This window comes from Catharus ustulatus, chromosome 2 (assembly GCF_009819885.2).
Source record: "Catharus ustulatus isolate bCatUst1 chromosome 2, bCatUst1.pri.v2, whole genome shotgun sequence".
In the NCBI taxonomy this organism is placed as follows: Eukaryota; Metazoa; Chordata; class Aves; order Passeriformes; family Turdidae; genus Catharus; species Catharus ustulatus.
Genome location: NC_046222.1, coordinates 61,347,657 through 61,375,033, shown reverse-complemented (window position 1 = coordinate 61,375,033; position 27,377 = coordinate 61,347,657).

The window sequence follows — 27,377 nt, the reverse complement described above, 5'->3', positions numbered from 1 at the left end:
AATGAGGACAAGTGATTAATCATGTAACATGTCTAGTGACGAGTGAGTACATCCGGTCCTGTTTTTATTGCTGTTTTATTTTACTCCCTTCTTCTCTACCTCTCTAGCTCACACAATTTTATACCAGTTCTTCTGCTCAGCTTTAATCTTTGTACTAATCACTGACAATTTCAGCAACCTTTTAGGAAAAGAATAAAAAAATGACACAAAAGTAAGACTTCTTTTAAATGCTAAAAAAATCGTCTATACTCAGATAATTTTTTTTTCCTTTCAATTGTTCATGTCTTTTTCATTAAGGATGAACACAGAATGTAAAATTGTGGGTTTTGACATTTTGAGAAGTAAATCTTTCCTGACAGGTCCACTGTATCTGTGAGACAGAGGCATCTTTATTTTCAGCAGCCTTAAGTGATCTTCCACATCCTCCACCTGCCTCCCACCCTCACTTGACCAAAACCACTGTCCCAGAGACTCAGCATCTTCAATATCCCGTAAGTAATGTCCTAGGACCATTAGAGGATATTGGCCCATTTTTGGTTCTTTACATTTTTCTGCATCTCCTTTTAATAAATTTGCTCTGGAAATTACAGTAAAACCTGGCTTATGATTGAATTTACTTTCAAAAATCATTACTTTGCTTTAAAACCCTGTCATCCTTCTCCTCACTGCAGTAGGAGTGGCAATTTCAGATTGTAGGAAATTCGTTATGGTTTTGTGATTTCAATGCTACAATTAAAAAAAATGCAAATTTATCCAACTGTGAAGATGGCAGGGGTGGGTTTCTGCAAAGGGGATTTTCCCAGGTGATAAGTGTTGCAAGAGAGTGAGAAGAGCAGTTGGCCAAGAGGTGAATGAGGTTACCCACAGGCACCAGTGGTGCACCCAATATGGCTCAGTTGCTGAACTGTGGGTATGTGGGTCAGTGAAAAGGAAGAGATTACTGGAAAAAAAAAAGAGGTGTTGAAGCTGTGGAATTCTAAGTAGCAGAAAAGTAGGCAACATAATGTGTCAGAGTTATAATGCAAAAATGAAACCAGACAACTTTGTTGTAAGGTGAGTGCTCGATAACAAATCTTTGGAGAAAGGCATGGATCTCTCGTCTTATGTATGTACACCTCCAGCCAGTGTGCAACCAAAGAAGAAAATGTCACACTTTGCAGAACCAGAAATATAAGTGCAGACAGAGGTGAAACTACTGGCCTAGTGAAGCCCAGTAGTAGCAACAGATTTTCAAAGATGGACGTGCTTACTACTCATGTCATCAAATTTGTCATTATGCCTGTCTGCCTGTTCCTCAAATTGGCTATAAGCATAAGTTCACATTTAGTGGAACACCTGAACTGCTCTGAGTGTGCAACACCCAGGTTTAAGCCCAGCTGAAAATGTGGGCTTATACATAGCATAAACAGAGTTCTGCAAATCCAGCTCTAGGATATGGACTCTCATGCTCAGAGTTTGTCAGTCCACAGATTTTAGCTCTTTAGAGGATGTGTGCAGTGTCACCAATCCCAGCTCTTGGCAGGATTTTTTAGGTGGACAGAGAAGGAAAAGAAACTGTATTCTCAAGTTTGCAGTTTCACAAAGCTTTTGAGTTACTCAGAGAGTTGCGTTTGCATAGACATCACAGATGTCTGCGGTCGAAGGATTTTAATGCTAGAAATCCTGATCCTAATTTCCAATTAGGCAGTTATTTAAACTGTAATTCATAGTTATCGGAAAGTCTTTTGAGACTGATGACACTGTGTAAATAAAGAGAGATTTTTGGAAGTACAAGAATCCAAGAATCATGGGGGAATATGACACCTTTGCTATTGACTGTTGCTAGAAACATAGAATGAAGCTGGTGAGGCTTCCTATTCCTGTGGCTGTTCTTACCTTGAGCTTTTATAAAAACCAATGCATCCGACAAATAAGATGACTTATGGATGGCTGAGATGGAGAGATCTGGGGTCCTTACTACTTGACAGTGGGGTAATTTTCTACAGAAACTTCTACATATCCTCCAAGGTCTGGCCTCTGTAAAAGGGGTCTGTAAAATGCGTTTGACAAAATGAGTGCCTGTTTGGAAAATTGCCACTTTGATACACTAATGGGTATGAATCAAGAGGAGAATAAATAGCTAGGTGTCCTTACTGGGTTATCGGCTTTTTTTTAGGCTTCAGATTCAGAAATAAACACACAGCAGTGTCATTAGATTTACTTTATGAGACCAAAAAATTACTAGCAGAATTTAAAATCAGTGTGTTTGCGTAGACAAAATCTAGTTTTGTTAGGGGCTTATTTTGCAGCACTTAAATTTTACTTCCCAGAAACATGCAGGACAATGTCCTTGGCCTGTATATCAAAACCAGTATTTGACAATATAGTAGCAGATATTGCTTCATGCTGAAAATGGTCTTATCAGCCCATTGGAGAAATGCAGACATCTCTCAACCCAAAGCCCACTGCTGACTACGTCTGTTGGTTTGCGCGTCTTCAGGTATGAAGGCAGCTTGATGAGGCAAAATATAAAACCAAATGACTAATCTTGAGGCTGTTCTATCAGGGAGAGCTTAGAGAATGAAAATACATTAGAAAATGCAATTCACCTGGGCACTTCTGAAGAATGTACCTTTGCTTACCAGACAACTCAATACAACTCTAATCTCACCCTGTGTTACTTTTTCCCCAACCCTTATGACTCAGCTAAGTATTTTGACAGAAAAAGCCCAACTGCCTAACTTTATTTCCGCCAAGAGGATAATTCCAGAAGTCTCTAGCCATAGCAGAGAAAATAATTAAAACCAAACAAACAGCAGGCTGCATGTACTTGTGTTCTTTTCCATCCTGGTCAGTTATCAGTGGTCTTGAAACATTGCAAAAGTTCTGTGGCTAACAAAGTTAATCTTAAAAAAATAGAAATCATAATGTCTGTCAAGGGAAAGACCTATTTGTTTTACGGTTGATGCTTAAACAAATAAAATATTCTGATAATGCGGAAGAACATGTCTTGGAACTGGGAGAGGCTGTCTCACCAAGGAACCTCAGCCCCTAGCATTGGAGGCCTGGCATGACATGGTAAACCACATGTTCCATGGGATGAGTGATTATTAGTGACAAACAAAAGCAGTTTTGGCAACCCCAAACTTTCAACACTCATGAGTCAGGACCCCAACCAATCAAAACTGAGAGATGTGCAAAGAATGTGCTTTGTGATGTTTTTATTTTCTTGCTGGTGGTTGAGCATTCAGAGCTCACATTTTTGTTTTCTTTGTGAGATTTGAGACAGTGAACAAATTCTTTCTGATGGGTGTTAGGGGTAAAAGGGATGGTAATTGTGATACCTACAATGAAACCTCAAAAGGTTGCAAACCCACATTGTTTGTTTTGAACCTGAGATTACTTTCCATTTGCTAACCAATGATTCCTGATGCTTGTGGATATGTTTTTTAGCCATACTTAGGAGTTGCTTGGAAATTCTATCTTAAAAATGGAAAATGTGGTTTTCATAAAAATCAAAATTTACCACAGGAAGATGGTTTAATTTTTTTTTTTCTGACATGTTTCCATCATCATGTAATATTTGTTGCCTCAGGTTGGGAGGATCCAGGATGCTTGGTGAGTTGCTTGACAAAATCCAAATTTAACAAAAATATTAATTTAGTATTAACCCATGTCCTCTGAAGTTCTAAAGTATTCTTTTATTATTTCTAGAGCCTCATTTTTTTTCAAAGAGTAGAGCCCTCCAGTTGCCATTCCATGCTTTTGACATACATCTTCTCCATGAGATGCATCACAAGTATCTGTGACTGTCATATAGCATGGAGGTATGGTCTGGCCCAATAGCCTAGATAGTTGCCTGAGCTATAGCTTCCCTAAAATACAGAATTCATGCTTCTTCCCATATTAGGAAGTACGATGAGATTTGAACATACTGTATTTTCTCACTAGAGAGAAATTCCTCTTCGTTATTAGCTGTGTTCATAGGTATTATTGAATCTGTTTGCATAAAAACACTTCTGTATATAGATTGTTGAGTAAAGGTTCATTTCGCCTCCTCACAATACACAGTACTTTCACAATTATAATCCGCACCATTTTGACTAAAATTTTGCTCCCAAACCGGAAGTGAGGCTTACATTGAGGACCAGCTTATATATCTGAACAAATTTTGAAATTTCCCAACCCAGAAGTCCAAGCCAACAGCAGCCCTGAGCTGGAGCCCGCCTGGCCCCAGGTGGCAGCAGGGCAGTGGCAGCACAGCGGCAGCACTGCCCAGCCTTGAGGGGCGCAACGGCGGCGGCACCGGCCGGGCACGACCCTCTCCCTCCTACTGGCGGCAGTGGCCAGGCACACCACTGTCCTGCTTCCCGGCAACAGCGGAGAGCGGGGCTGAGCCAGTAAACCCTGTGATCCCACGATTCTGTTACTAATTGGCAACTTTGTGAAAGCTGCACGCGGATCCTTGCTGTGAACGAAAGTGCGGCTTACAATCCGATGCGGTTTATATATGGACAAAGAAGGAAATGTTGCCGACACCCGGACCTGCGACTTAAAATCAGGTGTGGCTTGTAATCGTGAAATTACTGTAATTTTATATTATAAAAATGCTGTTTTATTTTTTTTTTTTTAATGTTTACAAACAGAACCAGACAATAATTAAAGCATATAATGTATTTCTGGATGAAGTTTCAGATAAGCAAATATATTCCAAAGTGTTCAAAATGTAATTGACTTTTTAACACCTTCATAAAAATGCAACGACTTTTTTGTTAAGGAAACTTCCCAGCATGACCATTCACAAGACTCCCTGGCAGTCACATCCCAAGGCCAGAGACTGCCTCTGCTGGGTCAAAACCCCTTGGCAGTAGATGGCTCCCGTGACTGACGTGTCCCCCTTGGCTCCCCACACACCCACTCCACAGTCACACCAGGCTTCCTCATCAGTCTGACCCTGGGTTTCACACAACAGAGTATCAAGCTCTGGTTCTTTTAAGAAATTTTGTCATGATGCAGCAAGAATTCGAGCTGGTGCCTTTGAAGAGGGATCTGGAACAAAACAAACGCTATGGGTTTTTGTATCCCTAGCATCAATGTGCACAAAAATCTGGATTCTTCCAGTTGAATCCTTTGCTCCTGCCCTGTGTCTGAGTGACTGGTCACCTGGCTGGTGCCACAAGGCCCTGTGCCCTTTGTTATGCAAAGGGTCAGCAGTCCATGGCCTCTAGCCTTGGGGCACTCACCACCCAGAGCTCAACCTGCTGCTCCCGCTGTATCTTCACACTGAGTTATCTGGAGCAAATGTATTCCTGAACAATCTCCAAATATTTTGGAAAGGAAAAAGGTTTAAGTCCCCCAAGAATCTCAGTTTGTTTCCCTCTCTTAAGTGGTTAGATTTACAAGAAGATTTAGCTACCAAATTGGCTCTCACTATATGCAATGGAGGAATAGAGAGATATGCAAAAGAAGATAAGGCAGCTCTCCCAAAGTTTGAATTGGCTTCTGGATGTACTTGTCCAGTTGCAGAGACAGTGGAAGGATTCTAAGGATATGTCTACACTGCCAAATAAAAAAAGAGCTGGGAAGTAAACCCCAGTTATCCACAGAGCTGAAGGGCTGGCTTGCTCTCTGTCATGGCTTCACACATCCCTCAGAGGTTGTCTCTAGGGCAAACCTGCTATAAAGAGGGGATTAGATTTGTGCGGTGAGGACAAAGGCCTGTCTGGATCCCAGTTCTATCACTCACCTTCTTTCATTTATCTCTTAAGACACCAGATTGTACAGAAGAGGTAGAAATCTAACACTGAAATGTTGCAAAAATCAATGCTCTTTGACAATCCAGCCCTGCATACAAGTAAACCCCTCTTTCACTTTTCTTCTAATCAATTTTTTCTGAGCATTTGTCTAATTTGTCATGATGGATAGAACTAGATTATTCATTAAAAACTCATCTGACAGCAATGGCCTCTCATTTTCAGTGCCTCAGATATTTAGAGGATTGACTAGAGACCAAGAATTTACAGGAATCTGCAAAGTCAAGGGGACTTGCAAATAGTTCCTACCTTTAAAAACTTTGCTTGGGAAGTAGCAGGTTAGATGGGCCTGAGGGGGAAGGTATGTGCATTTAAAATGCCCAGATTTTAAAAATATTTTAAGACTTTGGCTACAAAAGCACACAAGCAAAGGAGGATGAGAATGATGATTCAGAAACACGTTTCCACCTTAGAGGTTCTGTTGGGAAGAGGCAAAGTGATACATAATCCAAACCTGTTAGGTTTTCTATTGCCTGACCATCCCTAGAAAAGAGCAGGAAGTGGTCTCTGACAGTATCTGTCTCCTTTCACTCTTCAGTCAATTAGTTGCAGTTCTGCGTCAATATAACAAAATTGCCACAAGGTTTCAACTTGAATTGTTTTGAATTCAGTTTTGTTGTTCTTTGGACTGGTCCCCTGAATCCTTCCCTTTAGCACTTCCTTCTTTTCCCCCCTTCTTGTTTATTGGCATGTGCAATCATGGTACAGCAATTAGTTTACACTGGCCTGGCAGTCATTATAAATTGCAAGTGCTTCTTATGCTTGGCAATTACATGCTGGTTAAGCCAAACCAGGCAGGACTGTGTGACAAACCCATAACATCTGTGTCCTGCCCCATCATATCATTAGAATGTATATATTCACAGGGTATGGTGCACTGCTGGCTGGGAGTCAGAACAACAAACCATAAATAGGATAATGGCTTTCCTCAGTACATTATCATTATTCAAAAAACAAAACCTCACTTGTTTTTGAGGACCTTTTGGGTTTGTCTACGTTTCTCCATGGATATGGCTTGCAAGGAGGGATTGATGACAGAGGTGCGCATTTGCTGTCATCTTAACCACTAAAAGCCCTGTGCCCTGTCTGCGGTGCAGGACATCCTCCCTGTGTCTCCTGTTAGTTTTCCGCCCTGCAGCACAACCAGTCTTGGCTCTCTGTCAGAGGGACAGGCAGTCGCCAGCAGGTCATCTCCTCTCTGCTCAGGCTCATTGTGTCAGCTCTACAAGGGGGCTCTGTAAACAAGAACAAACCCTGCTACCTTGAGGTATATAGAATGACTGCTACTTATTAGTGTATTTTGACTCCAACAAATTTAACTTCCAATGCAACCAGGCACCTGTTAATTCCAGGGCTAAATGAAGCTCTCTAAGTAAGGAGATAGTGAAGAGCTTGCTCAGCTTCTTAGATGGAAGATGCTGGCTATGGAAGACTTGGCGCATATGCATTCCCATGCTGTCATTGGTAGGAGGCATTTTACACTTTGTAAATACAGGAAGAGATGGATACATTGACTTCAATTAGGTAAGAAAAATTAAAACAAAAGCTTTTCTATTAATTTTCTAAGTTTTAATGGTATTCAGCTTCTTTCAAGATTCATTTTATAGTAAGTTACTCAGTGTATCATGGCAGTCCACAAACTACTCCATAGATTTTAAATGTTGCAAATAATTGCAGTAGCCAAACACCAATGCTCTGACTAGAGTCTGCCATTCAGCTTTGAGCCTCACACTGGCATTGAATATAGCACATACAGTAGCAGTGGAAAATCAGATTAAAACCTTTAAATACATATTTCTTTTTTTTTTTTTTTTTTTTTCACCCAGGGAATCCAAGGCAAAATTTGCTAATGTATGTTGTATCACTAAATTTATATGATAACAGGCTCACTGTCTGATCCCTAGCATTTGGGTCCCAAACCTTCCCCTCCAAGGGCAGATGTCAGAGCATGTCTTGCCTGCCTCATCTCTTGTTGACCTGGCATGGATAGCTGGAGCCTTTATGCTTTTATGTGATAAAAAATGTGATCCACAGGGATGGAAGACACCACTTCAGCCTCAAGCTTTGATTTCACAGCCCATGGCTGAGTTTGTGCACTTAGCTGAGCCTCAATACATTTGCTCTCCTTTCTCAGTGCATGCTTGGGAACCAAATGGTTTTGTCTTTGAGTCTCTTACCTTACTGATCCAAAGAGTAGTGGTATTATATAGTACATTGCCTGTGATTCTCACACACTGTTAGTTACTTGAATTAATCCCATAGGGAACGTTGAATTTCTTTTGGGTGGAACTTTGTGGTAGTTGTTGAACCCTGTTTTTATCACCAGCCATTGGAAGTTTAGAAATCAAAAGAGAAAGGTTAAAAATACCATCTGGGCTGTACCAATTACCAACACTGGTATCAGTAATCAGCGCATGCTGTGGAGGCACTGGAGGGTGATGTGGGCAAGGGAACCTTTCAAATGGAGGATATAGAAGAAGCAGTGGCATTGTGGGATGGAACAGTTCATATGTGCAGAGATTGTGGCAATTGTGCCATGCTACCTGTTTTTGGGCTGATAAGACTAGTAGAGATGTGTACAGGGCATACAGTAATTTAGAGAAATATTTGTTATCCTGGGCAACAAATGTTTCCTATCACAGCCCTTACACAATATTCAGATTTTGAAGAAACATGTCCTTCAACTTTACTTTTATCAGAACATTTTAGAGATTTCTCCAATCTGATGGTGTGCTGGAAATATTCTTGCCTGTAAGAAAAGAAAATATTCAGGAATATTTTAGACAGCCTACTCTAAGGATGGTGTCTAAAGGAGAAGGGACACAGACTTGCATATTGTCTAAGTGCTTTTGAGGGAATTACATACTTGTATGCCTTGCTTTTATCATTGTGTTTCAGTAACAACAGTTAACTTGGTTCATCCTTGAAAACCCTCATACTCTTCCCTGCCACTAGCACTGCTGGTTCCCGATGGTGGGCAGCCATCCCATTCACTTGCTGATAAACATTGTGACAAAAGATGAGCCTAAAGTGCCAGATTTAAAAGCAAACACATTTACTCATCTTCAAAGATGAAAGAAGTAAACTCTCAACACAAGCAAAATGAATCATGCATAGGAATGATTTTTTAAAATAAACTTCAGTCTTTCTCAGAGTTTAGTGCCACAGAAGAGAATTAAAAAACTCTTGGATGAGATGGAGAAAAGGCCATTAACTTACCTATAGACACCATCAGTACACTGGGCATGGCCTGATGGCTGAAATGAAGGGATGTGGGTCACAGAACAAGGCAGAGCTGCCAGGACAAGAAGTACAATAGGAAGAGGGGACTGAGAGCAGTTGAGAGCACTGAAGAGCAGTTCTCAGATAAAAACTGGAGTGAAAAACTGGCTGGAGAAAAAGAGAGAAAACTTGTCTCAACTCCAAGAAAGATTGATGGTGTGAGGTTATGGAGCAGCTGATATCAAAGGCAACAAATGCAGAAGCAAAGATAATTGCATGCCTCAGAGGTAAGACAATGAGGTAGTTGGTCAGAACCTCATGCACAGATGGCTGTGAGGACACTAGAAGGGATTGCAGTGAGGTATGGAAACCCTGAGAGAAGCAAATGGATGGGGACGCCTTTGTTTTGTCCTGTATTGGTCTTCGGTAGGTAAAAGTATGTTCACAAGCCTTGGCAAAGCCAGCAGTGCTGTTGGCTCTGGTAGCGCATGTGAGAAGCGATGACTGAGAGCCTTCAAGGGCTTGCACAGTGGGTGCCTTCAGATGGGATGTGCTGGCTGGACCCAGGGAACCTTGCAAGTTGGGGTTTCACATCAGTGTTTGCTCTGGCACACCACTGCCTCCCTGCCACGCCCAGCCTGCACCGTCTGTCATGCTGGCATTGGGTCTGGCTGCCCCGTGGCTGCTCCCTTCCACTGCCCGAACATTAATTCAGCAAACATAGTTCAAAAGAGCCCGATTTGTTATGGCAAAGTACTCTTTCATGCTGGCCTGGTGCCCCCACAGAGCTGGCCTGGGGGTTGCTACCAGGGGTGGAAGGCAGTCAGTTGCTGGAGAGGAAATGAAGTTCCCAAAGAGAAACTTTTTGGCTCATCAAATTTATCAAGTGACACAGCAAATCCAAAGTTACTGGTAGTGGAGCAAGAAACCAAGCCACCACCCAGGCAGACTTTTAAGCTTTTTTTTCAGAAAACTTTCAAGTGGGTGTTTTTAAGGCTAGGCATGCACTCTTAGCCCTTTTGTGTCAGAGAGAGCTGCCAATAAAGCATGGCTCTCAAGATGGATAGCCCATTTGAGACACTGAGGTCCTTTTGGAGCATGACGTGATAAAATTTCAGGACAGGGTTCAAGGTTATTATTTTTCTTGAGGTTTTGAATGGCAAGCTGTGGATTTATTGTTCTGTATCTTCAGTCAGCACTTTTCAAAGCATTTGGAGGCAGCTATCAGTAAACCAGATGGATTGAAGACACACTCTTCTTATGTTATGACTCGTCCTGCCTGTGCCAGGATATTTCAGTGCCAAGACAGCTATAGGCAGGCTCTAGCAGTTCAGGGGATCATGATGCTGTATCCAGAAGCTGGAATGGACAAGGTTTTTTTGATACAAGTGATCACCAACCATGTCATGCTCAACTCCTAGCTATATTAATTCTTACCCTATCCACCCACCACATCCCACTCTGTCTTTGCTTGAAGCCAGCCTAGTCACAGGATCGGTCAGATTTACTCAGATTGAAAGCAAGCAGTGGGGGGTGTGGAAATTCTGAAAATGGCATATGCCTACCACCCCAATGCAAGAGTGATGTGTGATCCCTCACGGCAGGAAGCCTGGAAGCTTTCTGTCCTTGTGCTACTTCCTTCACAGCATGAGGTTTGCTTGTAGCAATTCACATTGACATGCAAGAAGAGACCATGGATCAGCACAAGAATCATTTTGGTTAAACAACTTCCAAACTGGTCTCAATGAAATTAATAATTTAGACTATCTATGGTTATTAATTTAAAAGAAAATTTGCTAATATGGAAGGGTATGTTTCTCAGGTACATACCTTCATCTTTTGAAGCCTGATAGAAGGCTGGCGATTACAAAAGTCCTCAGGACTTGAAGAACCAGAAAAATTAATAGTGACTAGCAACAGCCCAATTTGCTCAAAACCTGGATCAGACCCCAGCAAATCAAGACACTTGCTTAAGAATCATAAGGCTTCAAATATCATTACTACTGAACTATTTGTGCTTTTTTCCTGTATGCTCACATCCTTTCCTCTCTGTTTCCTTGTGGCTTTTCTCCTGTGATCTCCTTGTGATTACAAGAGCTTTCAGTTGAAAGGATGTGCAATTCTCAGGTAATAAATAATCTAATTCTAGGGTCTAGGGCTTTAAGAAAACAACCAAACATGCTCAGTCCCAACCATTAAACCACAAGTGCTGGCAACACTTCAAGAGTAATTTAGGAGTTTGGGTTTTCATTTCCAAGTTGTCAGAAAGCGATGTTGAAGCCCTCTGGAAAAGAACACTGTCCAAATGTCTCCTCAGAAGCTGCCATGAAAAGCCAGTGGGAAAGTCTGAGGATAGGCATACCTGAAGTTTCTCTGATATCCACCAAGTTGGATAACCAAGAACTGATACCATTGCACTTTTGAACAGATGAATTTTTATCTCTCTGTGTAGATTTCATGTTAGCCAATCTCAGTCATCTTCATCACCCCAGACTCTCTGGTCAATGAAGAAGCTCTTCTATAGAGATATTAATCTCCTTGACACTTAATATAGGTCAGAAGAAGAGGGTGGATGACTAATAGGAGCCTAACTCAAAAGCTGACTACTGCATGATGTAAAGCTAGGTGAGATGCAAGGCACAGCCAGTGTCTGTATTTCCATTACTGAAATAATGGTGACAGGTGAGAAAGCACAGGATACTTTGTGAGGTGTTGTTATATACTGAATTATTTCTTGGGAGAAACTCTCCTGTGCAGACATGGTGTGCTTGCAAAATGCCACTTGGCTTCTGAGTGGCAGTATCTGGTTGATAGCTGTTGATGGAATTGGTGAATCTTGTTTCAAGAGCCCTGCAGATACTATCCATCCCTTGCAGATGTTCTCAGTTAAATTGGTTGACTCTTCTGGCCAGATGAAACACACTAAGTGTCCTGACATTTTTATCTGCTGTTCTCTTAAATTTGATTTCTTGTTTCTAGGGATAGGTTTGCAAAGCCTCCTTTGGACAGTCTTACAGAACTAAGACACTGCAAGTTAGCTGATCCTGGCCTGGCTTTCAGTAAAGTTCTAACTGATTTTGTGCACTCGGTGACTACACCCTAGGTAAAACAAACTGTACAGGACTGTATGACAAACCCACAGAGGTGGCCCAAACTGTGACAGCACTGCAACCTGTATTTCTCAATATACAGCACCATGTTCTCTCTGACCCTGAAAAACAAACCATAAATAAGATAATGGATTTCCTCAGTGCCGTATGATTACAGAGACAAAACCTCTGTTATTTTGAGGAGCTTTCAGTTTCTCTAAATTACCTCATAGATACTTTGGTCTTTTGACTGTCATTTTCTGCTAAGAACTGATGACAGAGGTGTGTATTTTAACCACCAAAAACTCCCCAAACTCTTTTTGGTATATCCTCCCTAAGTTTCCTCTTAGTAGGTCTGCACCATGATGCACACACAGTGTGCAGGCAGGAAGAGGCACAACAAATTACTTTCTTTAGCTTTTGCTTGATGCTTTTGGGAAACAGGCTATGAAACCAAACCACATGGACAAAGAACCACTTCATCTTTTCTTATCTATTTCACCAAGCAGGAAGCAGTCATTGCCTCTTTGTCTCCTTCACATCCATGGCTCACCAGCAGAAACCCCTGATTTCACCTTATCTGGGGATTGAGCCTTGGAAGAAAAAGGAGACCACCACGTTGGGGAGGTATCAAAAACAGACGTGGAAAGGGATATAGATGCTTGTAAGCTTTAGGTGCTTAGGAGAGGGGTCCAGACTCTGAGGTGATCATTCTGGACGTTCTTTTGTATGGAATTACAGGCCTGCTCTTGGCATCAAGGATCAAACATGCTCTAGAAAAGCCACTTCCACCCAGTCAGGAAGAAGGACTAGGGAGGCAGGGGTGCCTTAGAGTCCCCACTCACAGTAACCTTAATCTATCTTTTTTTCTAAATCTCTTATTTCAATAACACAGCCAGCTAGTTGTGGGATCAATAGATCTTCAGTCAGGTGTGGCAGGGAGCTACATAGATAAAGATCACTGAACCGTGGGTTGGAGAAATCATCAGTACCAGTATAATACAGGCTGTGGAATGAAGAGACTGGGAGTGGCCTTGATGAGAAGGACTTGGGGATATTGCTGGATGAAAAATTGGACGTGATCCAGCAACATGTGCTTGCAGCCTGCAAAGCAGCAATGTCATGGGCTGCATAAAAAGCAGAGAGACCAGCGGGTGAGGGAGGCAATTCTGACCCTCCGCTTTGCTCTCATGAGTCTTGTGTTGAGCACTGTGTCCAGCTCTGGTGCTCCCAGCACAAGAAGGACATGGATCTGTTAGAGTGAGTGCAGAGGAGGGTCACTAAGATGATTCGAGGGATAGAACACTTTGTTTATGAGGAAAGGCTGAGACAATTGAGTTTACTCAGCCTGGAGAAGAAAACACTCCAGAGAGACCTTATAGTAGTCTTTCAGTCTCTGAAAGGGGGCTAATAAGAAAGACAGAGACAAAATTTTTAATAGGGCCTGTTGAGATAGGACAAGAGTTAATGGTTTTAATAAAAAAGAGGGTCAATTGAGACTGCTTATAAGGAAGAAATGGTTTTTGTGAAGGTGGAGAAATGTTGAAACATGCTGCTCAGAGAAGTTGTAGATGCTCCATCATGGGAAATGATAGGAATTGAATAGAAAAGAATAGAATAGATTGTTCAGTTGGAAGAGACCTACAACGATCATCTAGTCAACCGCCTGACCAGTTCCAGGCTGACCAAAAGCTAAAGCATACAATTAAGGGCATTGTCAAAATGCTTCTTAAACTAAGATAGGCTTAGGTTATCAACCACCTCTTTGGGAAGCCTGTTCCAGCATTTGATGACTCTTTTGGTAAAGAAATGCTTCCTAATGTCCAATCTAAACCTCCCCTGATACAGTTTGCTACTATTTCCACATATTCCATTACTGGATCTCAGGCAGAAAAGTTCAGACCTTCCTCTCCCTTTCCCCTGCTCAGGAAGCTGTAGAGAGCAGTGAGGTCACAGCTCAGCAGTCTCCTCTCCAAACCAGACAAGCCCAAATATCTGTGGCTGCTCCTCATAGGACATTCCTTCTAGCCCTTTCAATCAGTTTTGTTGCCCTTTTGTGGGTGCATTTGAGTACCTTCTTAAGTTGTGGGGCCCAGAAATGTGTGCAGTACCTCAGGTGGGGCTGCACCAACACTGACTACAGTGGGATAATCACCTCTCTTGCCTGGCTCTGGTGCTGTGTTTGACGCACCCCAGGATGTGCTTTGCTCTCTTGGCTGCCAGGACACAGCTGGCCCACACTGCACCTGCTGCCAACCAGCATCCCCAGATTCCTTTCTGCAGGGCTGCTCCCCAGATGAGTGTTTAAGGTCAGGTTAGAGGGGGCTCCAAGCAACCAGGCTGAGTGGAAGGTGTCCCTGCCCACATGGGGGTATTGGAATTAGATGATTTTTAAAGGTCCCTACTGACTCATACTATTCTGATTCAATGGTTCTATGATCTTTGCCTGCAGTGCTCTCCAGTAGTGCCCTAGTGCAGAAGAGAGTAAAGGACAAAAATCTAACTCTGTCGCTTCCTAAGCTATTGCTTTGTCTCCAGTGTGCTCTGAGCACAGACCAGGGTGCTACACTGGGGCCGTGGCTGCCTGTGCCCAAGGGATGGCCTGCGTGCTGTGCTGGTGGAACAGCATTTCTTCTTGTGCCCCAGGTGGGCCCTGGTGCCTGTGAGTGACTCGGCAGTTCTCTATCACAGCCTTGTCTGGCTGGGAGGTGGAAACCCCTCCTTTTGCCCGTTTAGGACATGAGGCTGAGAGAGCAGTGCCTCTCTGGCTCAGCCTCCTCAGTCCGGGAAGAGGCATTCAGTCAGCCAGCCGCTCGGGTCATGGAGTAAAGCTCTGGCAAAGTTTTTAATGAGCAAAAGCTCAACAAATTGCTGTTGCAAACACTTGGGCTGATTTCCTTCTAAGCTGGAGGCATCTGCTGAAGGCAGCAAGAAGGGAAAGATTTTTCCTTTTTTATCATCAAGCTGCTGCCTGCAGAATGTGAGAGCTCTAACTAGTGTGCTGACTCTGGCAACAAGTCAGCCCCAGTGTCTGCATAGCTGTTGGCAGAGAACAACTGGACTCACAAGTTTTCAAAATATTTTCTTTTTCTCTCCTCCTCATGATTTTCTTTGTTTACCCAGGAGAAAGAGATTTGTTGGTAACCTCTGAAGATATAATAGTGTCATATTTCAATTGAGATCAGGACATGTAAACCATTTACTCCATTTAAAGTTATTGTATTCCAAGATCTATGAAGTACTGTATAGATTATAATTGCTTTCAACAAATATGTTAGTGAAATTGCAGTGTTTCAGGGTGAACCATATAATCAGTCTTCTTGGAAGTTTTGGAGACAGGAGTTAATAATGGGTTATCTTCTCAGTTATGCTATGATAGACCATTTCCTATCTGGAAATAGGTCATGTCAAATAGTAGCAGCAGTTTATTTTTGCTATTATTTGTAACCATCAGTAGCTGCTATCAAAACAGGAACCTCATTTTGCTGTGTGGATTGAACACGTGAAAAGCAAAAGCAGCCCATAGCCTACAAACTATGCTAATGCAGTAAGTGGATGGACCAAATATTTTGTGGTAGATTAGATGTAGGAGAAATAATAGCAAGGAAAGCATTGTTATGAATGCTGACTGCATGTGTAAAGCAGTTTTCCAGCTGCTTATCCACTTTCCAACAGCTGAGTGGTTTGGTGGTGCCAGAGTGGACAGTGGTTGGAGAACACCTGCATAGCCAGGTGATTTGGCCATGGCCAGCAGGAAACTCCACCATGCTTTGAAAACTTTGCCTGATGCGCTTTGTTTTCCTGCCTACATGGAGGACTGGCTTGAAGTGACCTTTGAACTTCTGGTGTTAAGGGGGAAGCAATTTATTGAAGTGAATTTAGGATTGGGTTGGTGTCTTTGGGTGATGTCTCCATAAGGATCCTTGTTGATCAGAGGGTAAGTCAAGAGCTGTGGAACTCAATTCTGCTTTTCAAGACTACACTTTTGACACTGAGGCAAGGTATCTGTCAACTAGGAACCATCACAATTCTTCCACATTTCTCAGAAATGTGACGTCTCCCCCCGCCATGACTAGACAATCCATAGTCTTTCCTGATAAATATGTCCTTGGGTTGGTGGGACATGAGCTCAGGCTGCCTAAAGATGTTAGGAATATTTTTTCCAGCATGTAAAGATCAAAGTGCATTCCTCACACTGCTATAGCAGGGGGATACTTTTATTTCTTTTCCTACTTCCATTTATTATTTTTTTAAATATTCTGAGAAAAAAAAGAGATTTCAAGGGACTCAGAATTCTCAAATTAATGTGAAGTCATTTTGCTTAAATTGGTCTTCTGCTTTGACAAATGATGCTATAAAACCAGTGATGTGCAGTCCCTTGTTAAAAGTGTCTTTCTCACTCAATGTCATTCACACTCCCTGACAAACAGTTTTATATGTAATACAGGAAAGGACAAGAATGTGCTCTCACAAAGTCATTCTTAGAGACGTTATAAGTAGAAATCTTCTTCTCAGAAAATTTTGTCACATCATCTTACTGTAACTACCTTCTAGTACAAGACACAGTGGTGGAGGTGGCATCTTCCCTTGAAACACCTTTCTTAAGTAATTTCTAATGTTAGAAATACCGAAACATAAATCAAATTGCAATACAAAACCAAATGCTGATATAGTAAGGGAGGAAAAGTCCCACACCATCTAGTGATGAGTCACATTTCATTGTTTCCAAAAGCTTTGTGCACACTAGCATTTAACCACAACCAGTCACAGCCAGTCACCTTTGCCAAGAGCATTTCCAGTCATCTACCCCTACCAACTAAACTGAATCCTCAGAAGGTTACAAATGCCACAAAGAGCTGATCGGTATGTGACATATCACCATAGAAACCGTGGTACAATTCCACTTTGAGGACCTCCTTGCAGCCAAATGAACGAAGTAGAGCTGCTAGAGAATTGCAATGCTTCCTGACTTCATGCTCTGTGTTATTATTGACCTTCAGATTCTGTAGAGTGCCATCATTCCCTCCAGTAATGTAAGCAAACAAGTGAGTAACTTTTTTTTTAAGACAATACTGAACAGGAAACAAATAGAGAAAACCACTATGTATTAATTCATCATAGTAAAAATATAATGCACAGTAGGCTACTTGTGGCTTTGCGCAATTCAGGGTTTCCTGATGTGCTCTGACATCTTGGTATGTGAATGAGGTTTTCTGATGCAAGTAAGTGCAATTCCCTAGCTTGATGTTAATCTCATTTTACAGAAGGTGGGGAATAGTAAAAAGTCTTTCTGAAGTCTCAGCCTTCACTCCCTTGACTTCCATGATTTGATTTCCATGTAGAATACAATAGATTTTTCCTGTGCACATCAAAATTTTATCAAAACTCAATGTTCAGTCATGAAATAAAGTTTTTTTATTCAACAAAAATATGACCCTTTACACTTCGTTGTATCAGATGTCCCCAATTTGTCTTTTATAATGGATCTTTTCTGGACTCCAGGATCCCATAAAATCCTGGCCAAAATGACAGCTCACAGTTCTAAAATTTTGAAATACATTTTTTTCCCTGTTAAGAGAAATTCCCTTTTCCCCAAGCACCTCAGTCTTTCCTGGATCAGAAACATTTCCAGCTGGAACACTTGAGGGCTTGTCTGAACAGCAGCTGGCACGCAGGTGTTTTAATAATACAAACTGAAATTGTCATTTGCGCGTCCTCAGCCTTGTCATTACGGTTACCGCCTTCAGCTACTCGAAGATCAGCCTTAAAATCCAGGATGTGAGAAGGAAAGTAGCAAACGCATCCTGCTGTTGTTCTGCCTGCTTAGGGATTGCCGGGCAAATGTGTCCATGCAGGTCCGGCCATCTCGCCTGCTCTCTAGGAAAGAAGATCCTGTTCACGGCTTGTAATGAAGACTGTAAATCTGTCATTTCTTCCCACATTGCTCTTTCACTCAGCTGTCACTTTTCAGCTGCTCTGGCAGCTTGGTCCTGCCCCCACCAAATCATTCTACTCACTTCTTGCAGGAGTTCCATCCGCTTTCCCTTGTGCAATCTGTTTTCTTGCTCCACACATCCCAGTGTCCCTAAATCCTGCTCTCTCTTGCCCAGCTGTTTCCCTGACCTCTCTTGGTTCCTCCTTCCTTCCACCCAGTCAACACTTCTGGACCAAGCCAGCATCCAGCTGCGGTTTTCTGCTGACTTTTTCATCCTTGTCGGGAATGGACATAGAAAAGGGGGAAGTGTCATCCTAACCAAGACAGCGGGATAGGATTTCTTCTCGTTGGAAACAAGAGGAGACAGAAACCCTCCACAGAGGCAGCTCTTTCATTTATTCCTTCAAAGGTTTGGGAAAGCAGGCAGTGATCTTCCTCTGGACAGACTTACTCCTACACTGCAATTCATGGAAACTGTTGACCATTGCGGATGAAAATCACAAATTCATGGGAATATTTCTGGATTTAAGACTATTAAAGGCTCTTTGAAAATTCCCATGTCAACAGAGCTGCCAGAAAAATTTGCTGTGTGGCAACTTCTGAGGTTTCATTTGTTGTTTCCATTCTGCACTCACAGGAAAATAAAATTTTCGTTAAAAATGGGAGGTGGTGGGATATGGTCTAGAGACTGGCAGCTGATAGACCACTTGGAATAAGGTGAGCACAAACTCAAGAGATTAATCTGTTTTAGTAAAATCAGAACTGTATGGAGAAGGAGCTAGACTGTGCCTCCCACAAGAAGCTGGCTGTCACCTCCCCTCTCCCTCCACAGATGCAGGAAACTCCCAGAAATTGTTTCTGCAGTAAATTTTAGTCTTGGAAATGCAGAGTAAAGTGCCAAGTTTATATGGCAGCAATCATAAACCCAGTCCTTGTGTCTGCCTGTATTTCTTGATAAATTCAGAAATATTCAGGAAAATGCGGAAAAAAGAGTAAGATGCTTCCAAAACTTGTAAATATTTTTCAAATCTTAAGAATTCATACATTTTTAGCTTTGTAACTCTAATCTTTCTATTGAATCACAGAATCAGAGCTTTCACCTAAAAACATATTGAGAAATCCAAGCCCTTAGAGCTACATAAAAAACATTTTAAACAGGATACCTTTTAAAATTTTTGCATTTCTTCTAAACCTGTTGTAATTTTGGGGTCACACCTTATGGTTCTTGAATATCTGAGGTTAACATGTTATTGGTGCCTAGTGGAGGGTAGCTTTACACTACAGCCACAAGTCATTGGGTGGGTGCAATATCAGAAAATGAGGGAATAACTCAAAGCTTGTGCATGAGGCATACACAAGGGAGTGAAACAGTGAGAGTAAATGCCATTGGTAGCTGGTAAGAGAAACTTCCTGGCAGTAAGAGCTGTTATTTTCTTGTTATTTTGTCTGACATTAGCAGTGAGATGAACTGAGTGATCTAGGAGTGTTTTGTTATCTCTTACTTCTAGGAACCCTGGAGCCACAATGCCACTTGGACAGAATTTATGGACAGCTTTTCAAAACAAGCAGGCGAAACATGAATGTGCATCCACAGGAAGCTTGGGCAAAGATGGCTTTGGTTTGCTTCTTTCTTTTTGTTTACTGGTGAAAAGATGAACTTTTAAATAAATGAATAGGCATCAACTTAAATGTTTCATACACTACACTGTTAAAGTTCATATGCTATACACCCTTTTCAATTACATAGTAACTCCACAAGTGTCTCTGTACCTTTTGAAAGAAAGATGTAATTTTAAAAATAGGAAAAAATATACAATATGATGTTTTGAAAGTGGTGGAGTTTCTGTCAGCCCTTTGTCATGTAAAACCAGAGGTCACTGATTTTTCAACTGCACCTTTGAGTAATGAAGAGATTTGACTCACCTGCTATTGCATATTTGAAAAAAGCAGAGGTTTAAATGCGCATGTGCCTCAACTGATCATTTTCTGTGCTCTTACATATTTGTGTGTGCCCTTATGAAGAAGATGTAACTATTTTCAGTTTTTGCAAATCCTCTTTAGGCACTCTTTTTTTGCTCCTATAATTGTTCTGTTGTTATGGTAAAGCTTGCTGCCTTACAGCTTAAGCCTCAGAAATTTAAACAGTTAATCAAGAAATAGCCTCACTGGGATAGCATCGACATATTTGACATCCATGATAAAACTCCCATTGTTCATTGCTTGTAATGCAAACATGTACCTATAAAATTATTCCCTGCCTTGATCCTTAATATTTGTTTTTTAGGCACACATTTATTAATTTTGAAAACCATAGTGACTTGGCATTTATAAAAATAAACCTATTATCATTCCATAGTCTTTTCACTGCACTGAAAAATATTTACACTTTTGGGACTGGAAATATTCCTTGCTTAGTTAGAGAATTCAGACTCTTGGGATTTTATGGGCAGATCTTGTATTTGATAGCAATTTTCAGTGGCTTTCTTTCAAGCTCAGCAATAAATATTTGCATGGGCTTCTTACATCCCTTGACTTTATGCTGTAGCTGTAGCTTGTTGCCTTTGTATTTTCTTCATCTGAGGAAAGGTGGACTATTGAACATTTCTGTTCCTCTCTTGTGATCATTGCCATTAAATCTTTGAAGCTTATCATGCTTGGCAAAGCAATTTTCATTTCAATTTCGATTACAGATTTGATTCTATTAAGCATTTATCTACAGTCTTGGGGGACTATATTTTAATTCTTTTTTAATGTATTAATACATCTGTTTTTTAATGCCATTCTAACTGAATGTGTGGGTTTTGTGGTGTTCTTACACTGAGCATGCATAAGTGAGTGATTTTATATGAGCATGTAGGGAATGGCTTAGTTCTTCTTAGTGTTTGTGTAAGCTTTGTATTAAATATGTCTAGGAAATTCAAAGACTTCAAACTATCCAGATTAATTGCTTTCCTTTTGCATTGAGCTGTCATACTCCTACTGTATTGAGAATGAGCTTTATAGCATGTGGAGTATACTGCTAGGAAACTGCTGTATGGAAAAGACATTTATCCTTTGGCAGAGGAAAGCACATGGTGCATCACATGGGTTGGGGTAATTACAGTGTATCTGGAGTTGTAGGCATTCAAGATGGCCACAAGCAAAATTTGTGTGAGATGCTGCAGTGTGTAATAACCTGTGCCATCTATAAATGTATAATAATTTTTTTAGGTTTTTTTTTTTTCTTTTTTAAAATTAAAACCAGAACATTGTTTCCTGCATTTGGGGGCCAACCCCCTAAACCTTTATGCAAGTCATTCCACAGGTAGGAAAACTTCTGTTTTTAGCTTTCTTAATTTTTTTTTTCATTTATTTTAACATGTTACATTCACATAGTAAATACCAAAGGACAAAATACAGCTTGTGCAGACTGTGTCTATGCTGTTAAAGTAATTACAGGCATAGGCTGACTGCCTTTGTGTCCTCTTGGCTGCTTTAGGGGTTCTGCACACACAGTCACCTGGCTCACACATGCCAAGGCAATTTGGTTAAATTAGCCATGCAATTTCACTTGGTATTTTAACAAACAGCTGGGAAAGCTGTGGTGATTTGTGAGAAAAACAAAAGGATTAGTATGACAATTTGGTGTATTTAATACTTCCCAGTCTGTAAACTGGCAAACTTTGCCTTTAGCTTCTTTCTAGAAAGTGCTGGGCTCCAGTATTACCTCACCTGCATGCTTGGCACATAATGGAGCAATGATCAGTCTGCTGTGTTTCTGCACCTCTGTCCATCATCTGCACCACACTTCATTCTGTAGCTTTTGGCAGGGTGGATTATTCCTGTTTTGGAGCTACATGATTGTATCACCAATCTGAATGCCACAAATACATGGTTTACTGCCTCCCCTCTCTGGAGTAACCTCATGCTTCCTACCAAAATTAGGCAGTTGATGTTGGTCTCAAAAATCTTCCTTTTAAAAAGAATTTAAACTCTGTGGAGAGCTCTGCATTTATTTATTTTTCTGCCACTGATTAATCCCTTCATTTGGTACAATCTGGTAGAAGAAGCTGTCCAAGACAGGAACCAAAGGCTTGTCAGTAGAGGAAGTCAAGCCAAGAGAGGTGAAGCTCCTACCTGAAGGGAAATTGCCTCCCCAAACCTGTTCATCTAAATCCTGGAATAGAAACTGGAAATGACTGCATTCGTTCTGGCATCTGGAAAGGGGATATAACAGTGAATTATATCCCAGAGTCTTTCAAAATAAGTATATTTTGTGGTATCCAAGGTCATAGAGAAAAGCAAAATTGATGCTTCACGGTTTTGTTCTTAAGTTTAGTTCTGAGTAGGATGAGCTGCTTCAGTACTGATAAAAGGCTTCTTGTTTGAAAGACATCCCTTCAATCGTTTCTCTGGTCTTTTTGCAAAGCATGTGCCCGTATTTGGTTTGCAAAACAAGGTTTTGGTAGTGGGAGGCTACAGGGGTGGCTTCTGTGAGAAGCCTCCTGGTGTGTCTGACAGAATCTGTGCCAAGTGGGTCCGGGATGGACACACCACTGGCCCAGTCCGAGCCCATCAGTGATGGTGGCAGTGCCTCTGGGACAACAGAGTGATAAAGAGGAAAAAATGCTGCACAGCAGCAGCTGGGAACAGGAATGAGGGTATGTGAGAGAAACAGCCCTGCAGACACACACAGGTTGGTGAAGAAGGAAAAGGAGCTGCTCCAGGCACTGGAGCTGGGATTCCCCTGCAGCCCGTGGTGCAGACCATGGTGATGCGGCTGTGCCCCTGCAGCCCATGGAGGTCCCAGAGGGAGCAGAGATCCACCTGCATCCAGTGGAGGATCCCACATCTGAGCAGGCAGATGCACGAGGGAAGCTGCGAACCCATGGGAAGTCCATGCTGGGAGAGAAATCTGGAAGGACCTGTGGCCCTATGGAGAGAGGACCCCACATTGGAGCTGCTTTACTGGGAGGACTTGATCCTATGGGATCCCTTGCTGTACCCCATGGGAGGGGCCCATGCTGAAACAGTTCATGCAGAACTACAGCCCAGGAGAAGGATGTACACTGGAGAACTTTTTGGAGTGCTGTCTCCTGTGGGAGGGATCCATGCCGGAGGAGGGGCAGAGGAGTCCACCCTTTTTGAAGGAGAAAGAGTAGCAGAGAAAACATGTGATGAAATGACCACAACTCCCATTCCCCATATCCTTTTACTGTGGGGCAAGAGGAGGGAGAGTATTTGTATGTGAAGTTGAGCCTGGGAAGAAGGGAAGAGTGGGGGTGAGGTATTTTAATATTTACTTTTATTTGTCTTTATCTTCCTCTGATTTGATTGGTAATAAATTGAATCCATTTTCCCAAGTTGAATCTGTTTTGCTCACGATGGTAACTGGTGACTGATCTCCCCCTGTCCTTACCATGAGTATATTTGTTATGTTCTCTCTCCTGCCCAGCTGAAGAGGGGAGTGAGGGAGTGGGCACCTGGCATCCAGCCCGGGGCAGCCCAGCACAGTCCATCAGATGTGGAGATACCTCCCACCAGACCCATCTTCTTTTACTTGGAACAACGTTATTTTTCTTGGCAAAAGCATTTAGAGCAGCTCCAGGAGAGAAGATTGTATCCTGAACGTCACTGCTACCTGACTGCATTCTAGTAAATGGAGAATATTTGTGTCTGGGGGTGGCCTTACTCCATACTCACTTGAGGCTGTATGGATTTATGCATCTAGGTATGTAGGCACTAAATCCTGAACAGAGACTCTAGGAGCACTTTGCAATTCTCAGATCCAGATGTGCATCCAGCCACATCCTGACTACAATTTTGGGTGAGATTTTTCTGCCTTTCCTGTGTCTCTTCCTCCTTCTCACTCCTCAGAAATGTTGGTTTCCCATTGGAAAAAGGAAATTTAGTGAGGTAAAGCCTTTGAGAGCTAATGGCATTCTTCATTTGGTCTTGTGTCTGGAGTAATCTGGAATATTTCTGCAAACAAAGATTATTCACATGGGTGTGTGTGTGGGGGGGTAACATAATACTTATCCTGTCTGGAAGAATAAAGAAAATATGTATTTTCTGTGGGTTTTTCTTATATTATTATTTTAAAAATCTGTGTGCCCCATTCTTACTTTTTTGCCAATAATAATAATGCCACAGATATTACAAGTTTATTTTTCTGTGCTCTAAATACTTATATATCACTTTAAAATAAAATTAAAATTAAGAAATGGAGAGTAAAGATTCAAAGAAGTTTCCAAGGCCTTGTTTTTTTTTTTTTTTAGTATCTTAGTATGTTTTCTAGAAATAATAATATTCCTTAAGTATATTACTTTTTTGCCATAAAGATTAAAAACAGACTAAATGAGATAATTGTTTTATTTTTCTTTTCAAGTAAAAGATTTACAGAATGAGGTTGGAAAATTGTGTGTAGGCTGATGTTTTATGTTGTAGCTGGTTATTACTCAGTGAGTCACTAAGTTTCCAGAGCTTGCCACACCTTAAGGTTAAACTGCCTCAAACCAGGCAGCAAACTGTTAGCTGAGGTGCTTTGAATGATTTTTTTAAATGTAAAAATATATGTGTTTAAACAATGTGCAAACTTTGGTGAGACTAGTCAGATCCTCTCTCCTCAAAAAGTTTTCCCTGCACGCTCTCTGTTTTCTCTTGCAGAATTAAGCAAAACCAAAATAATTATTTAATTGTCATAGTTACCAGTATTTCCTAGGAAGAGTTAGAGGCCTCTCTATTGATAGGAAGGAAGCCAGTATTCAACAAACATAGTAACACCAAGTAATTTTTTGAGACTTTAGAAAGACATGTCAGAAATCCACAGAGGACACTGAGTAAGCATGTGCCTATGTCTAAAATGTGAAATACGTGGAGCAGACATTCATCTTTTCAGTTTAATAATGATGCCTCAGTGTGCACCTGGCTGAACACTGCATGTGGTATTCAGAGTAAATACTGAAACAGCCAGTTCTGGAAACATTATTTTAAAAGAAATGTAATATCAAAATAATTAATAAATATCGATTCAATGTCATGTACTGTCATCCACCTATTTTCAGTGGGAGCTTCATTCTGCAAATGGGATGCTTCAGTAACCAGCCAAACACAGAGTATGGATCAGCTTAAAGCATATGAGGCACTCCCCTGGGTTCTGAGCAAGACCAGAATTGTACTTCGTTCTCCTTTGGAGGCTGTATTCTCAAATGTGAGGTATACTTTGAAGACATTTTGAAAGACAGTAGAAACTCCCAAAAATTTCCTTTTCCAGTTAATAAAAATGTTCATAAACCTTCCATTTATAGCTACCGTAAAATAATATAAAATAAATTTAAAAAGAGAAGAAAACAACATTAAGCAAATAGCTGTTAGGAATATTGTCAGACTAGGTGAAAATTGTATTGAATTTATCAAAATAGAGGAAGGTATTCACAAGACAAAATTTTGTCACAGTGAAGAGTCCACAAGAATGGGTAACTAAGAAATCAATAAGATAGGGAGAAATTATGCTTTCCTCCCTTTCCCCCCACTTTTTTGTTTTATTTTGTTTTGTTTGGTTTCCTGGATATTGTCAGGGTAAATTTCAGAGGACTTGCCAAAGCTTTTCAGAAATTATTTAGTTTATTGTTGATATGCAGGTGTTGAATGTTGGTATTCCGACTAGTTTCAAGTAGCTACACAGACATATAAACCATGTGAACTAGTAAGTGAAAGAAGGAAAAAAAATCCCCATTCTCCCTAGCTACTTACCATGTTTCTTCTCTTTGCACATTTAATGGTAGGCACTGACTATCTTTTAGCACCCAATACTGCAAACCTTTTCTCTGTACAGGAGGAGATGGACAATAGGAAAGGTTTTATTTTTCTTTCCTCTTTTTGTCCTGTTCAGTTGCTGTCAATGTCTTTTGTGGCTCCTTGGAGTACTTGTTCTGAAAATGGAAGTATGGGTGATGGTTTTGAATGAGCTTTCAGTTAGTGCTAAGCATTTTTTACTTTGGGTCATGGGTTAGCCCTTAATTTTCTGTGGTTTTTAAATGTGTCTCAGATTTTAAAAAAATTACCCTCTTAGGCATAGAGCAGTTGAAGACCAATGAAGAAGACTCTCATCTGGTCCTATGCAAAACATAGTAATGACTTGCTTTTGTCAATTCTTGCATCTTACTCAAGGGTTTTTTTGGTGGTGTTAATAGAGCTAATACACTTTTTGGCAGGGACCCTGCAGGTATGGTGCATTGCACTAGATCAGTGGAATGCTGAGAAAAGCAGTGATGCCTTTGAAGGACCCTGGAGAACAGACTGAGTGGAAAACAGGTTTTAGCAGCTTTTCTCTCTGTGTGGATTAAAAGAACACTTTTAATAGCCCCTGCCAGGTCTGCAATCCTCTGCAAATGGCAGCTGAAGCCAAAACCCCTGGAGCTGCTGTACCACCATGTTGTCCAGGGTGCTTCCTCTCTGCTGGCCTTGCCACAATTGACTTGAGGGTCATTCACTAGTGGATGTATTGATGGGCATCTCATGTTTTCACTGCCCCTCTACCTCTATGTGTGTGGCATATTGCAAAGCCCACCAGCTGTAATCTGTCAGGCAATTCTAGAGACCTCTTCAGGGCCTCAACTCATCACAGCCAATGTCACTGAAATTCAGAAAACTCTGAGACTCTGTGGAATAAAGGTTTCAGCCTGGAACCTTCCTTCTCACCAAGAGCTTCTTGCAAAAAATGATTGTGTTTTCAGGACAGGATTTAGTTCTCGGCTGTGAACACCTCCTAGGTCTAAGCACTGATCCCCCAGCCATGTGCAAGCTGCTGGTTGGGTAAGTGAGCGACTCAGCCCCATCCTCAGAGTCAGGGGGCTGCTCAACCAACCAGACACAGGTGTCTGCTTTAGACAGAGAAGAACACCTCTCCAGACTCCTCTGCCCCTAAGGACTGGTCTCCACCTGCTATAATGGGAGCTGGATCACATGAAGACACCCACATTTAGAAAGTATATTTATGTGTCTACAGTCTGGACCTGAATATCAAACATTTGTGGCTTAGGGATTAGGCTGCCTAAACATAGATGCTATGTGGTGTCTGAGACATCCAAGGTGTACTTAGGGATAGGACACAAGGACTGTGAGGGAACTGTGGGCCAGGAGATGTAGTGCAGGCAGGGTTCTAGAAGGAACATCAAGTGTCTCTAAACATCTGTGTGTCAGCAAGAGATCTGAGCCTTTAGTGATAATTCACATTTACAGATAGCTTCTAATCCTGTTTCTTCTGTTTAGTCTTCTGTTGCCTTCTTTTTTTCTTTTTTTTTTTTTAAATTCCAGGTTTTCCATGTCAAGTGGTTACGTAGTCATCAGTAAAGCCAGGAA